The sequence below is a fragment of the Theobroma cacao genome, chromosome 2, assembly GCF_000208745.1.
Source record: "Theobroma cacao cultivar B97-61/B2 chromosome 2, Criollo_cocoa_genome_V2, whole genome shotgun sequence".
Lineage (NCBI taxonomy): Eukaryota > Viridiplantae > Streptophyta > Magnoliopsida > Malvales > Malvaceae > Theobroma > Theobroma cacao.
The window spans coordinates 32,433,394-32,448,740 of NC_030851.1; the positions used below are offsets into that span (position 1 = coordinate 32,433,394).

At 34.3% G+C, this 15,347-nt stretch overlaps 1 long non-coding RNA gene across 1 annotated transcript; it reads right to left on the bottom strand.

Annotated features, from left to right (window-relative positions):
- Positions 12,588-14,282, bottom strand: LOC108660902. The gene is made up of 3 exons (XR_001926605.1): positions 14,250-14,282; positions 13,521-13,600; positions 12,588-12,689 (listed from the first exon to the last, which is right to left on the bottom strand). It is a non-coding gene; the product is annotated as an uncharacterized LOC108660902 (long non-coding RNA).

Sequence of the window (15,347 nt, forward strand, 5' to 3'; positions counted from 1 at the left end):
CCATACCTTTCTACACTTACAATTTGACTATTTTTTTGTCATTTCAGTTATACTCATTAAAATAAAGAAAGATTTTCCTGCATAATGCATATGGTCCAATTAATAAAACTAATAATGAAGTTTAGTAGATTGGGTTTAGGGACCAAACGATGTTGTTTTGGCCCTTATTTCCCTATGATCGGTTTTTATTTTTGTGGAGAAACTTTGGCATAAGCACAAATTCATGAAGAATTCCAAAAATCTTTGAGGAAGAATTATAAGTCGACAATGAAGCGTGTTAATCATCATAAACCAAACAAAAAATACTTACATAAGCCTAAGGGATTTGGTCAGCTGCTATGGAAGAATAAATGGCCAAGGCAACGCATGCAGTTCTCAGTTTTCAATTTGGTTTTGGGTATTTTTATATATGTTAAACCTGATTGTGTTTCAAGCCTTTCTTCGTGGACGCACAGCTGAGGGTCTGGCATCCATTCTTCATTGTGATGAATTTACTCATCAACCATGCTCTGTTCCCTCCTTTGTGGTTATAGTAGGTTCTCTTAAATTCAAAAATAGTCTTAATAAATTGTTTCCATTAATTATGCAGAACTAATGTGGCTGGTGGGGGTGTGGTGACCTTACAGGTTCTGCTTATGCACCTCTTTTTGGTTTCTGAGGAGGGTCCAAGGTCTGATGCATAAATCTGGTCATAAAGAACCAAGACTAGAAAAACAGAACAGCTGTGCGCAACACCTCAACAGCCCCAGATGGAACACGAAAGCAACTGTTTACAATTGATAAAAACATAACAGAGCACCCAAGAATAACATGTACAACATTCCAATACCAACAAACAGAAAAATTCTGCACGCCGAGGGGGGATTCTAAAGCATTTCACGGGCGGTTGTTGATGGAGAAACCATGAAGATATCATCGGCGTTGGTGGAATGGGATTCTGTGAGAGATGGGTCTGACAGTTGAGAGAAACAAAGTACTGAGTTGGGGAAATTGTTCGGGAATTGAGAAGAAATAAATATATATTTTTTATTTTAAGTTAAATTAATTTTTTTATGATTAACAATAGATTAATTATTATCAATAAAATATTATTTATCATTTTATCATATGACTATATTAGTTAATTATTCAAGATAAATCTACAAAGATTTAATTAAATATAATAATTTTTTTAAAATTTTTTAAATAATTTAAAGACTTTTTTAAAGTTATTCCAATCTTTCTTTTATGCCCATTTTCGGAAACTATTGGCTGGTTTCTGGTTTTTGCTTCTTCAGTGGTTGGTAAGCAGTATGATAATGTCTTTTCTTTTGGTCTCAAAAAGTATGATAATGTATGTATGTTATGTTCACTTAAATCCTAATAGTCCATCCAATCCAATCCTCAGCATATATAAGTTGGTGTCGGTTGTTACGCGGTGGCTTTTACCCCTGCAACACTCCAGAGCTTTCCCACGCAATTCCAAAATATTACTAATTCTAACAATAACATAATCTTTCATTATACCCAAAGAAATAAAAAACAAACACATAATCCTTCACCATAATATAATAATTATGCATATATCTATATAGTTCTTTTCCAAAGTCACCATAAACATAATAATAATTAATTAGGTAAAATTGAATAAATGAATTCAACTTTATTAATTGGGAAAAAGGCTTACCCACTTATGGTAAGTGGTTCAATATTCATTCCATCTTTCCGACTTTCACAGCGGAAAATAAAGGAAAGAGCAATTTCAATGGCAGATGGGCAACGTCATGTTAAAAATTACATCCCAGATATCTAAAATCATAATTAATTGGAAAATACTAAGGTTGAAAAATGCCTTCTTTGATAGAATCGTAGTATTCACGGTTAATAAAATATTGAAGTATTTAAGCTAGCCAAAAAAGAGAGAAAAGAAAGTAGTCAAGTCACAAGTGGTGTCATTGAGATTTGAGGGAGTTGCCAATGACGATTACTTGGGTAATGGGTTGATGGGGTTGGCGACATTATATGACTATGAACAGATTAATGGCCACCTCACCATGTCATTGGCAGTTAAAAATCATTTCACATAACTTTTTCTTTTACCTCAACAGTTGAGACGTCGTCCCATCTTTAATCGATAGTAATCATTTGATTCCAACATTAAGCTGTTTAATGCTCCACCCTCGCCTCTGTTGCACTATTTTAATGAATCACACGCAGTAAAATCCCTTGACTTTTGAAATATTTAAAAAAAAAAACCAGGAAAAAGGAGATCATAACCATTTATCCAGGAGATTAATGCTACATCAACAGAAACACAAAGACACAAACGTCTCCTCCTCCAAGCAACTATTTACTCTATTTTCTGTATCTTTTTTAGTATTCCAAATTCGTAGCTCCTATTTACTATTTTGGTAGTCAAGGGTTCAAATCATGGACCCAAAGAGCTGATCCACATTGGTTTACTGTTTGAGTTCTAGATTTCATTGACGTTTCCCTACCTGGACTTGGTGGGTTGGTGAGTAGAAAGAGGGGCTTTGGATTCATTATCCATTCCCTTTCATTCAAGGTATTGACACGTCACCCACTTTGTCTCTCCTCATTTTTCTGTTTTCCTTAGTTTATGTTGTTTGTTGTCAATACTAATATTAAGCATGGTTTGATAATCGAAAAATAAATTTTACTTTGTAAAATATATTATCAACAATTTTAATATTTTTTATTATTTGGATTAACTCTCGACAATTTTTTTCATTGCTTGAATCATTCCAAAAAATAATATATATATATATATATATATATATTTTCATCATAATCCATTTTTAAAACTTTTTTCATATCCAATAATTTTCTACAATAACACTATAAAAATATCAACATTTATCAATTATACAATACTTCAAAAATATTTTTCTCAACATTAAAAATATTGTATATATATATATAATATTTAACCTTTTTCATTAATTTATTTCTCATCATATTGTTATACTAATTAATTTGTCATAAATTAGAAATTAAATGAAATGAGAGATTTTCATGTGTGAAAAGTTTATTTCCTATTTCATATAATTTTTTTTTTCATTAACGTTAATTATTTTTTTATTATATTAAAAATTATAATATGTTAAAAAAATAATTACAATGACATAATTCTTATGAAATAATTGAATAAAAATAATTATAGCAACAAGTTTTGCTTCATTTTCTTTCCCTCTCTAGCTTCGCAATTCTTATTTCACCTTCGTTTCTTTCTCCTCTTTTTCTTTCCAAAGTGTCCCAAAATTTATAAAATGACTAAAATATCTTTAAAAAATAGAATAAAAGCCAAACCATGTCCCTTTTTTCAGGTGTCAACATAGGTGTTCTCTGTAAATTAATATTCATTATTCTTATTATTTTGATAGAAGTCAAGATCTCTTGTGATTGGATTTCTCCGCCTGAGGGTTCCATGACATTTAGTGTAGATCTTGCTGTTAGGGGATGCCCAAGCTAGTTGGGAATGGAAGGTGCCTTGCATGATACCAATGGTAATGTGAAAATTATTTTCTCTAAATCTTTGGGATTAGTGACTCAAATTTGGTTGAAATTAAGACTATAAAAGAAGCCTTTTTTCTTTTTATTACTTCCTCTTGGGTTTTCTCACATGCTTTCATCATCGAATCTAACTCCTCCAACGCCATTAAATGGTGCAACCATCATGCTTCAACCCCTTGGTGTTTTAAAGGTATTTTGGATTAAAGTAATTGCTTTAAAAGAAGATTTGTCAATTGGTCTGTTGTTTACTTCCCTCATTTTGGTAATAAACTTGCTAATCGTCTTATGAAGGTCGGCATTGGTCAATCTGAGGATTTCTTACCGGTTTTCAACTACTAACCTCTCTGCAGGTTTGTCCTTCTTGTTTGGTTTTATTGGTTTTTTCTGAGTTTTCTTTTTTGCCGGACTTGACACTAGTCTTGGTTTGTTTTCCAGCTCTTGCCTTGTTTTGTATGTCCTTGTGGGTGGGTTTTTTTTTTTTTTTTTTTTTTTTTTTTATCTTGGTTGGTCTTTGTTTTGTGATCGTTTCTTATGTGGGTATTGGTTTTTGCTAGACTTTTGGCTACGTTGGTGGACAGTTTCACTACTTTGGTGCAACTCCTTTTTTTCTCTTAAATAGTATTTCTGTCATTAAACAAAATTAATATTCATTGTAAACCTTTACGCTAAATACTCAAATAAGTCCCTGAATTCTATTAAAAAAGTCAATTAAGCCTCTACAAGTAAGGTAACCTTAAGTAAGGCAAGATGAAAGAGAGAGAGAGAGAGTTCAGGGGGCATAACCAAATTGGAGGCTTTACAAGAAACAGATTTTGGTATCCAAGAATTTGCCCGAAGCATCGACCTTTGGAGATCAAGCCTGTTTTTTGTTTTTGTGGATAATATCAACATCAAGGTTCCATGAAGTGATGTGAAGTCTATCTTTGAGGTCTAAGGATTTTAGAGTTGTCATGGATGTTTTCATCCCTAAATTTAGTTCTAATATAAGGAGGAAAGACTCTAGGTTTGGTTTTATCAGATATAAGTTGAAAGAGGAGATATGGAATGCGATTCAATATAAGAATGGAAGGAAAATCAATGTTAAATCTATTTTGGCCAAAGAGGCAGTGTATGGCAAGAATATGAATTCAGTTTCGATCCAGAGGAACGATGTTTCTACTTTGAAGAGTGAGAAAACAAACAACTCTACGCGTAACTTTGTTTCTTTTAAAGATGTTCTTGTCAATGGTGAGTCTTCTAATCCTAAGGTTCCGATGAATGGTGCTATGAGACTATTCCTAATTCAAAAGCTCAAGTTCGCTCAATCTCTGCAAAAAGATGTGATGTTCCTGTGATCAAGGATTTAAAGACGATGATTTCAATTTTTGTTGGAACTCTTCCCTTCCTTCAGATGATATGGAATGGATCCACAGAAGTGCCATTAGGATCCTAAGACAGGAGTTCCTGCTAAGCTCTATTGGATCAGGCTTCGTTAGAGAAGGCATTCTAGTTAAATTAAAAAGAATGGGAGCCCTTAAAGTTCTAGTTACATTCTGTAATAAAGATGACATGGACACTATTCTTTGGTTTTATGGTGATTTGTTTGAGCTATGGTTTCAGTTTCTTCACCCCTATAACTATAATGTTTTTGAGACAGGAGCTTGTGGTTGGATCAAATTGTCTGATGTTCCTATTCACTTGTGGAATTATGATTTCTTTAAATCTGTTGTGGATCAATGGGGATGTTTCATCATTTCTAATAAGTCTACAATCAACAGGGAAAGCTTCGAGGGAGATTTCATTCTAGTGGAGGTTGCTAAATATTCCTAAAAAGATTAAGGTTCCTTTTTTCTTGGGGTTAAAGTTCTTGTCTTAAGTAAAGAGAAAGCTGTACAGAAAAGAAGTGAGGCTTTTAAGGTTGCTTGCAATGGTAATGATCTCACTTTGAAGTCAAATTGTAGTTTAAGCATCTATCGGAGGAAAGCGACTGTTCTTTAGTAGTTGTTGCTGAAAATAATTATTTACCCCCAGGAAACTAATGAAGTAGTTGATGGTGTATCTGATAAGTTTTTCCAAGGCCGTTGGATGCTGGATAAGTCAAAGAAGTCTTTTGATGTGGATTTTGAGATTCAGAATTTGGTGGTTTCCCTTGTCTTATGCCAGTCTGATACTTTGAATGCTATGGATATTTTTTAAAGAGTCGTTTTCTAACTCTGTTGATGGGCTTGACTTTCCTTTTGTTGATCATGGGTTTAACCCTATTTTTTCTTCTAATCCTTTGGGCAATATTTTGGGTAGGCAAAATTCTAGGAATGATTTGGCTTCAGGCTTGGACCCTTCTCTCATTTGCAGGGGTGTGGTTACTAGGGAAGATTCCCTTAGGGCTAGGCTTTGTCATGATGAGTCTCTTATTTCTCCTAAGCTCAATTTTAATTCGAACTATCTCCCCTTGGATACTTCAACTCCCTTTAATTGTGATGCTCCTTCTAGCCTTCTTGATGGTTAGGAGATTTTTTATCAAAAGACTAAAGGTGGAAGATCTGGTTAGAAAGCAAAAGGGAAAGCTAAGAAACACATAACCAAAAAGATGAACACGGGTGGCGTTCGTAAAAAAAAAAAGAGACAAAAAGAAGGGAGGAAGGAAGAAATTAAGTTTATAAAACAAAGCCAAAGAATGGGTGAAGAAAAAGAGTTATGTCAAGTATCAGTCAGTGGTAAAGGTTTAAGCTCTTACAAAATTATTCAGAGAAGACTCTGCTTAGGTGAAAAGGGGTTTTTCTGTTTATCTTCCATTGGTGATGGTAGTAAGTCTCTTCTCAAAGCTTGCAATGAGGATAACTTGTTTGTTACTCACAATGATTTGCCCAGGTCTTCTACTATAGATGGATGTTCTCTTAGTGTCGAGTCTTCTTTTCCTCAAAATTCTAGTAAATTCAGTTCTATTAAAATCACTAAACTTAACAAGGCCTCAGATATCATGGTAGGATTTTCTCCAAGCAATCAAGTCAATGTGAATCAATTTTTAGAAGGGTCAGATTTATCCATTTGTTCTTTGAATGTCGATGGTCTTCAACAGGGGTTAATCTCTTTAAAAACTCAAAGCAATAGAATTATCTCTGCGGTTAGGAATGGACGAATTGTAAAAAGAAATTTGAGAGAGGTATTGAAAGGGTGGGATAAAATTCCAAGTATGGGGCCAGATGATTCAACTCCGAATGATGACAATGCCCACAGCAATAAAGAGATAACTAAGGAAGCCAACTCTATTTGGGACATTTCTATTAATTTGGGTTTAATATTCGATGGGTTCGACTTATAAAAGTCTGGTCATTAATGAATTTAGAAAACTAGTGTCATGACCCGGAACTCCCATTGAGCCCGTGACAAACGCTGCGAAGCCTCGACAGACATTTTCACCCCGAATGCCGATCGAAATCTCGCAAGGCTCTCGTATCAGCTTTCGCACTTTCCCGGTGAGCAATAGTTATCAAATATCGTAATTCGAAGTAGTACGAGTCATTTTAAAATCAGAACATAGCATATTATTTTCTAGCTCACAGGGACATTTTCATCATTTTTCGTCGAAAATCTCAAAACTTGCTAAAAATGTAGCAGGTAAGCAGAAAATATATATTTAGTGATTTAAAAACAAATTAAGTATCTAAAACGTTCATTTGAAGTGAAAATTTGACTATTTGAATATAATAAAAATATTCAATAAAATAAACTATATTTTTGCAAAATAATTTTTATAAAGCTATCGGTAAATAATTCTTATAGCGTAAAAGTTAATTATATTCATATATACTATAAAGCAAATAACCAAAGCATAAAATTACTTTTACAGCGACACGTGAGCCCACATCTAACCAAAATGCATCGGAAGTTGAAAACCTACAGCTTTTGCCGATTCAAGTCCAAATGAAGGTCCTTGTCAAAGTCAGCTAACTATGAAATTTCCCGAGCCTGAAATGTGAGGAAATGAGGGTGGCGAGATTATAAAATCTCAATGAGTAAACAGATACCATCTAAACTATCTAAAGGCGAGTAAATGGAGACGAATTAAAATAAGTCATCATATTGTAATTTCATTACCTTTCAACTCATTTCAACCAAATAAATAACTAGGCTTCTGATTTCCTGAAAAGCTTGGCTCGTGCCAAAAATCATTTTCATACTCAATTATCAGAGATACCTTGATCGAGGGTTATCCCAACCGAGTCCACCAAGGCTGTTAAATATCTTTACATCCGAAATTTTAGCCATGCCTTGGCGTTGGCTGAGTCTCACTCTCACGCGGTGGTCCATGTGAAGTGCACTCAAATCTTTACCTCAGGAGATACTTTATCCAACATCTCCCCCCGGAGGTAAATATATAATTGGGTTACCGTGCCCCTCTCATAGGCAGTCCACGGAAACCCCCACCACTGCAGTGACTATGGATTATTTTATCTACCACATGATTTATAAAATCTTTTTCTATATGACATGGTAATTTATCGCAACCTATCCTCTCAAGGCTGAATACATAGTACAAATAATTCTAACACCAAAATTAGTTTAGCCATTTATGCTCATTTATTGTCATAAGCCATTCAATTTAAAACCATAAATTTACAACACAAGCAGGCAATCTCCAATTACTCTATTTTCAAAACTAGTATTCAATTTTCTAAAAAATTTATAAAATCATTTTATAAAATCACAATTTCTCCTAAAACATAGACATTTACCATTTAAACCCATTTTTCATAAAATCACACAATTGTATAAAACTACTCTAGATAATTAAGACGATAATAAGTTCACTCATAGTTCTAGGAGTCAATATACTCCTAATCCCAGTCTCCAAGCACAATCTTTGTACTTTTACCAGTGTAATTTGCTCACCACCTATCCACAATGTACAATACATAATTCACCACATCAATGCTTGACCATTATAAAATCAATTCAGGCTCAGTGTATATACATGATATGATATGCAACTTATCCGACTACCGCTTAAATGCGGTACCGACCTAATTCGGCTTATTACCCGATTAAATGACAATTGTGTCCGATTTGGCTCCAAATTGCTCCATTTCATATCTAATATTTCAATTCACTAAATACAATTCCAATAATCTAAAATTCAGCTTAACAACCCTCACAATTCTTCTTGAAAATTTCGGCCATTGTGGTGCACTATCACTAAAAATTTTCTCATTCCATTTTCTCACCATAAATCATCATTTCATTAATTTTTCAACCAATTCACTTGATCACAAAATCAATTCATTACTTCTACACTTCACATAGGGTTCGGCCATTGAAGGTTCATGGGGAAAATGGATTCTTTTCTTGTTGTTTTGTTTTTAAACATGCTTAACTAACTAAAAACACTAACATAACTTAGAATCAAATTAATCTAACATCATTCTCTCTCCATACCCATTCCAACCAGCCATGAATTCATCATGAAAACATGTAATTTAACCATGAAAAATGAGGAGAATTGCATGGAAAAGGTAGATCACAAGTCAAAATCAAGAAATTTTACATTTTGTCACTTGTTTCCTTGAATTTTCACCAAAATTTCCTTGAATTTCTCCACCTAGGGTTTTTGTTTTTCTTTTCTCCCTTTGTTCTTCTTTGTTCTTGGTTTGGCTGACCATATGGAAGAAATGGGCTGATTTTTATGCATTTTTTATAAAAAAACAATAAAATAATAAAAGTATGACACATGACATTTCCTTATTGATTTAAATTTTAAATATTTGACTTTTAATTCTTTAATTCTCCACCACACATTTCTCATGTTTATCAATTTTCATGATGAATAAAATTTCTTGGTCTTGACAAGTGTAGGGGGTGAAAATTTATCGATTTGCCCTTGAGGTGGTAAAATTATCATTTCCCCCCTATACTCCAAATTATATCGGATATTAAAATTTTTCACATCTAAACCTCAAATCATACTCCAATGCTCAAATCATACTCCAATAAGTCAAATGGGGTCAAAATAAATCTTTTTTAAAATTCCCATTTGTCCTCAAGTGGCAAATGACCATTTTACCCCTAGATAGTGAAAATTCCAGTTTGACTCCAAATTGATCCTCGAAATTACCATTTTGAGTCATTCTTGGACTGTGAAACTCTTAATTTCACCTTAAAATTTCTATTTGAACTAGTTCAAGGTATAAATCGACTTACTTGTACTTCTAAGCACAATATCGACTTTTAAATATTCTTCTAGGGCTGTTCAAATATGTAATCACTCTATCAGTCTCATGTGTAACATGGTAGATAATTTAGGGCTGGGCTTAATAGCACTTCCCCCCCTAAAATAAAATTTTTTCCTCAAAATCTCTTATCAAACTCAAAAAAAAGGTGGGGTATTATCTTTTATTCGATGTTCAACTTCTCCTGTTATCTCCTTTATAGGAAATCTTGAGTTGCTCATCGTATTTATTTCCAACTCAACTTGAATACTTCACTTATATCTATTATTACCCTTTAGAATTTGATTAGCAATAATCCTCTCAATCATGAGTCTTTATGTCATTTAGGATTATACTAGGTGGTTTCCCAAGATAAAGAGTCTACGCAGCCTTTTGTCTATAATCGGTGCTGCAGTCACTGACTATAAACAAGACTCTACGTCAACTCCACTATTCCGCTGTTTACCACAATTAGCAAAGGTAAATTTTCTATTATAGATGTATGATCGGAACATTGATCATCGAATACGATGTAGTATCACAATTTCTCAAAGTCATCCCTTTGTCCTCAGTCATCTTTCATGCCTCTATATTGCTTTGTATCTTTTTTATACTTCGACATTAATTTGTTTCTTAAGATTTAAATTCATTTAAACTTTGTATACCTCAAGCATTTTTGAGTTATAATTTCCACAATATAATAAGAAATTCTTACAGTAATATTCCATATGAACTCATTTACTATATTATTCTTGAAACTTTTATTTACATTCTCCTCATTTGATATTAACATTCTTTGTCACTATCTCACATCTTCATATAACTTTTCACTCACTTTCTCTAAGTTGGACTCGTGCTTCATCTTCCGTTACAGCAAAAACTCTTGTCGAAGAACGAGTTTGTGGTTTAGAAGGTGGATATACTGGAGTGTTACTCTCCACTTCGGATTGTATGTTCACACCTTGCCTCTGTTGTGATTCAACCAAATCTCTCCGCTGTATATTCGCACGAACTAGTGGGAATGGAGCAGCTACAGTAGCCTGTCCTAATTGGAGACAGTTACTCCTAATGTGACTGGGCTAATCACAATGAAAACATCGTACCGGCCCCTCACACAGCCCTAAATGATAATTCCCACACGTTCTGCATTTATCAAAACTTTGGGATCTTTTCCCAGAAACAGTCATCTCAGACCTACCGAATCTCGGAGGCCTCAACTGCGTCTGTGAAAATGAAGGTTGGGAAGATGTTATTGGAACAGAGGTATTACTTCCTGATACAGGTGAATCCTTGCCCCTTTTTGGCGTCTGACTGGAGGATACACTCGAATTCCTCTTCTTTGCAAACTCAGCTCGCATTCTCTTATTTTTATTTGCGAGCTTTTCAGCCCTTAAAGCCATTTGCACTACTTCCTTATGCGGCTCCTTACCAGTCATTGTCATCTGCTCTATAATTTCATTATAGAGCTCTTCCTCAAACTAATTGGCCTAATCCTGCTCAGATTTTACCAGATCTAGCACATATAACATCAGCTCGTTAAAACGAGCCTCATACTGCTCGACCATTAAATTCTCCTATTTCAAACTCAGAAATTCTCTTTTCTTTTCTTTCTGATGGAAATAAGTGAAATATTGACCATTAAATTCTCTTAAGAAGTCTGACCAGGTCAGAGGAGTAGTGGAACAGGATTTTATTGAATTCCACCATGTACGGGCTCTCTTTTCTAGTAATATCGTGGCCACCATCAACTTTAGGTCATCATTCAACCTCATATCTGACAGTGTCTCTGAAACCTGATTAATCCAATCTTTGGCTACGGTGGCATATAAATCGCCCGTAAAAGAAGCACAACCTAATTGTCTAGCCTCATTCAGCTTCTTGGAAATAGATACATCCTGTACTGACGGAACTGAAGGAGTAGTTGGAGGCACTATAGGTGGAGCCTGACTAATCTGAGCTTGACCAGCCATTGCGGTAAAGAAAGCTGCCAATGCCTGCGCTGCCTCAGGAGGCATGACAGGAATGCTCGAAGGTGGCGGAGGATGTTGAGGACTATCGACCTGCTCAACAGCAAGTGTTACCCGAATGGTGGATGCAGTCGATTCCTCTTCTATTGCATCTAGCTGGTGACGTTGGGAACTACCTCTTCCTCTCCCAACTGATCTAGTGAGAGGTGGGTGTTCGCATCGAGGAGACATTATAATCTATGAGAGAAAACGAGCAAGTTTAGGCAACTTTAGGCTCTATATGCAGATACATGCATTCTATTCGATCTAACCTAACTTAACTCTGGGCCACACTGATATTGTAAATTTTTAAAATTACTTTAAAACCAAAAACTCTTATTTTTAAAACCAAAAGCTCTGATACCACTTGAATTGTGACGACCCGAAACTTCCATCGAGCCCATAACATAACCGCGAAGCCTTGACAGACATTCTTCACCCCGAATGCCGATCGAAATCTCGCAAGGCTCTCGTATCAGCTTTCGCACTTTCCCGGTGAGCAATAGTTATCATACATCGTAATTCGAAAGATTACGAGTCATTTCCAAATCAGAACATAACATATTATTTTCTAGCTCACAGGGGCATTTTCGTCATTTTTCGTCGAAAATCTCAAAACTTGCTAAAAATGTAGCAGGTAAGCAGAAAATATATATTTAGTGATTTAAAAATAAATTAAGTATCTAAAACGTTCATTTGAAGTGAAAATTTGACCATTTGAATATAATAAAAATATTCAATAAAATAAACTATTTTTTTGTAAAATAGTTTTTATAAAACTATCGGTAAATAATTCTTATAGCGTAAAAGTTAATTATATTCATATATACTATAAAGCAAATAACCAAAGCATAAAATTACATTTACAGTGACATGTGGGCTCACATCTAACCAAAATGCATCGAAAGCTGAAAGCCTACAGCTTTTGCTGATTCAAGTCCAAATGAAAGTCCTTGTCAAAGTCAGCTAACTATAGAATTCCTCGAGCCTGAAATGTGAGGAAATGAGGGTGGTGAGATTATAAAATCCCAATGTGTATACGACACCATCTAAACTATTTAAAGGCAAGTAAATGGAGACGAATTAAAATAAGTCATCATATTGTAATTTCATTACTTTTTTAACTCATTTCAACCAAATAAACAACTAGGCTTATGATTTCCTGAAAAGCTTGGCTCGTACCAAAAATCATTCTCATACTCAGTTATTATTAGTTATCCCAACCGAGTCCACCAAGGCTGTTAAATGTCTTTACATCCAAAATTTTATCCATGCCTTGGCGTTGGCTGAGTCTCACTCTCACGCGGTGGTGCACGTGAAGTGCACTCAAATCTTTACCTGAGGAGATACTTCATCCAACATCTCCCCCCGGAGGTAAATATATAATTGGGTTACCGTGCCCCTCTCATAGGCAGTCCACGAAAACCCCCACCACTGCAGTGACTATGGATTATTTTATCTACCACCTGATTTATAAAATTTTTTTCTACATGACATGGCAATTTATCGCAACCTAGCCTCTTAAGGCTGAATACATAGTACAAATAATTCTAACATCAAAATCACTTTAGCCATTCATGCTCATTTATTGTCATAAACCATTCAATTTAAAATCATAAATTTACAACACAAGCAGGCAATATCAAATTACTCTATTTTCAAAACCAGTATTCAGTTTTTCAAAAAGTTTATAAAATTATTTTATAAAATCACAATTTTTCCTAAAACATAGCATTTACCATTTAAACCCATTTTTCATAAAATCACACAATTGTATAAAACTACTCTAAATAATTAAGACGATAATAAGTTCACTCACAGTTTTAGGAGTCAATGTACTTCTAATCCCAATCTCCAAGCACAATCTCTGTACTTTTACCAGTGTACTTTGCTCACCACCTATCCACAATGTGCAATACATAATTCACCACATCAATGCTTGACCATTATAAAATCAATTCAGGCTCGGTGTATATGCATGATATGATATGCAACTTATCCGACTACCGCTTAAATGCGGTACTGACCTAATTCGGCCTATTACCCGATTAAATGACAATTGTGTCCGATTTGACTCCAAATTGCTCCATTTCATTTTTAATATTTCAATTCGCTAAATACAATTCCAATAATCTAAAATTTAGCCTAACAACCCTCACAATTCTTCTTGAAAATTTCGACCATTGTGGTGCACTATCACTAAAAATTTTTTCATTCCATTTTCTCACCATAAATCATCATTTCATCAATTTTTCAACAAATTCACTTGATCACAAAATCAATTCATTACTTCTACACTTCACATAGGGTTCAGCCATTGAAGGTTCACAGGGAAAATGGATTCTTTTCTTGTTGTTTTGTTTCTAAACATGCTTAACTAACTAAAAACACTAACATAACTTAGAATCAAATCAATCTAACATCATTCTCTCTTCATACCCATTCCAATCAGCCATGAATTCATCATGAAAACATGTAATTTAACCATGAAAAATGAGGAGAATTGCATGGGAAAGGTAGATCACAAGTCAAAATCAAGAAATTTTACCTTTTGTCACATGTTTCCTTGAATTTTCACCAAATTTCCCTTGAATTTCTCCACCTAGGGTTTTTGTTTTTCTTTTATCTCTTTGTTCTTCTTTGCTCTTGGTTTGGCCGGCCATATGAAAGAAATGAGCTGATTTTTATGCCTTTTTTATAAAGAAACAATAAAATAATAAAAGCATGACACATGGCATTTCCTTATTAGTTTAAATTTTAAATATTTGACTTTTAATTCTTTAATTGTCCACCACACATTTCTAATGTTTATCCATTTCCATGATGAATAAAATTACTTGGTCTTGACAAGTGTCGGGGGTGAAAATTTACCGATTTGCCTCCGGGGTGACAAAATTATCATTTCGCACCTATACTCCAAATTATACCGGATATTAAAATTTTTCACTTCTAAACCTCAAATCATACTCCAATGATCAAATCATACTCCAATAAGTCAAATGACGCCAAAAAAAGTCTTTTCTAAAATTTTCATTTTGTCCCCAGGTGACAAATGACAATTTTACCCCTAGATAGTGAAAATTTTGGTTTGACTCCAAATTGATCATCGAACTCCGAATTACCATTTTGAGTCATCCCTGGACTGTGAAACTCTTAATTTCACCTTAAAATTCCTATTTGAATTAGTTCGAGGTATAAATCGACTTGTACTTCTAAGCACAACCGACTTTTAAATATTCTTCCGGAGCTGTTCAAATATACAATCACTCTATCAATCTCATGTGTAACATGGTAGATAATTTAGGGCTAGGCTTGACAACTAGAAGCAGAAAACAAGAACGAATGGCTTTAGTAAGTTATCATTCTCTTTTTGTGTGAGCCATTTTTGCTTTTATGATCTTCATCACATGGAATGTTAGGGGTCTTGGAAGGGGGACAAAGAAAAAGGTAATGAAAAAAATCATTTCTAGGTCTAAGGCTGATTTGATTCACCTTTAAGAAACCAAATTAAGCAAACCAATCAAGATAGATTACAATTCCTTAAATGGCACTGCAAGTTTTTTATGGGTTTAGTCTGATTCAGTGGGGTCTTTCGATGGTTTGAGCAGTCATTGGTGTGATAGTTTTTTTTGAGTTGGAATCAAGC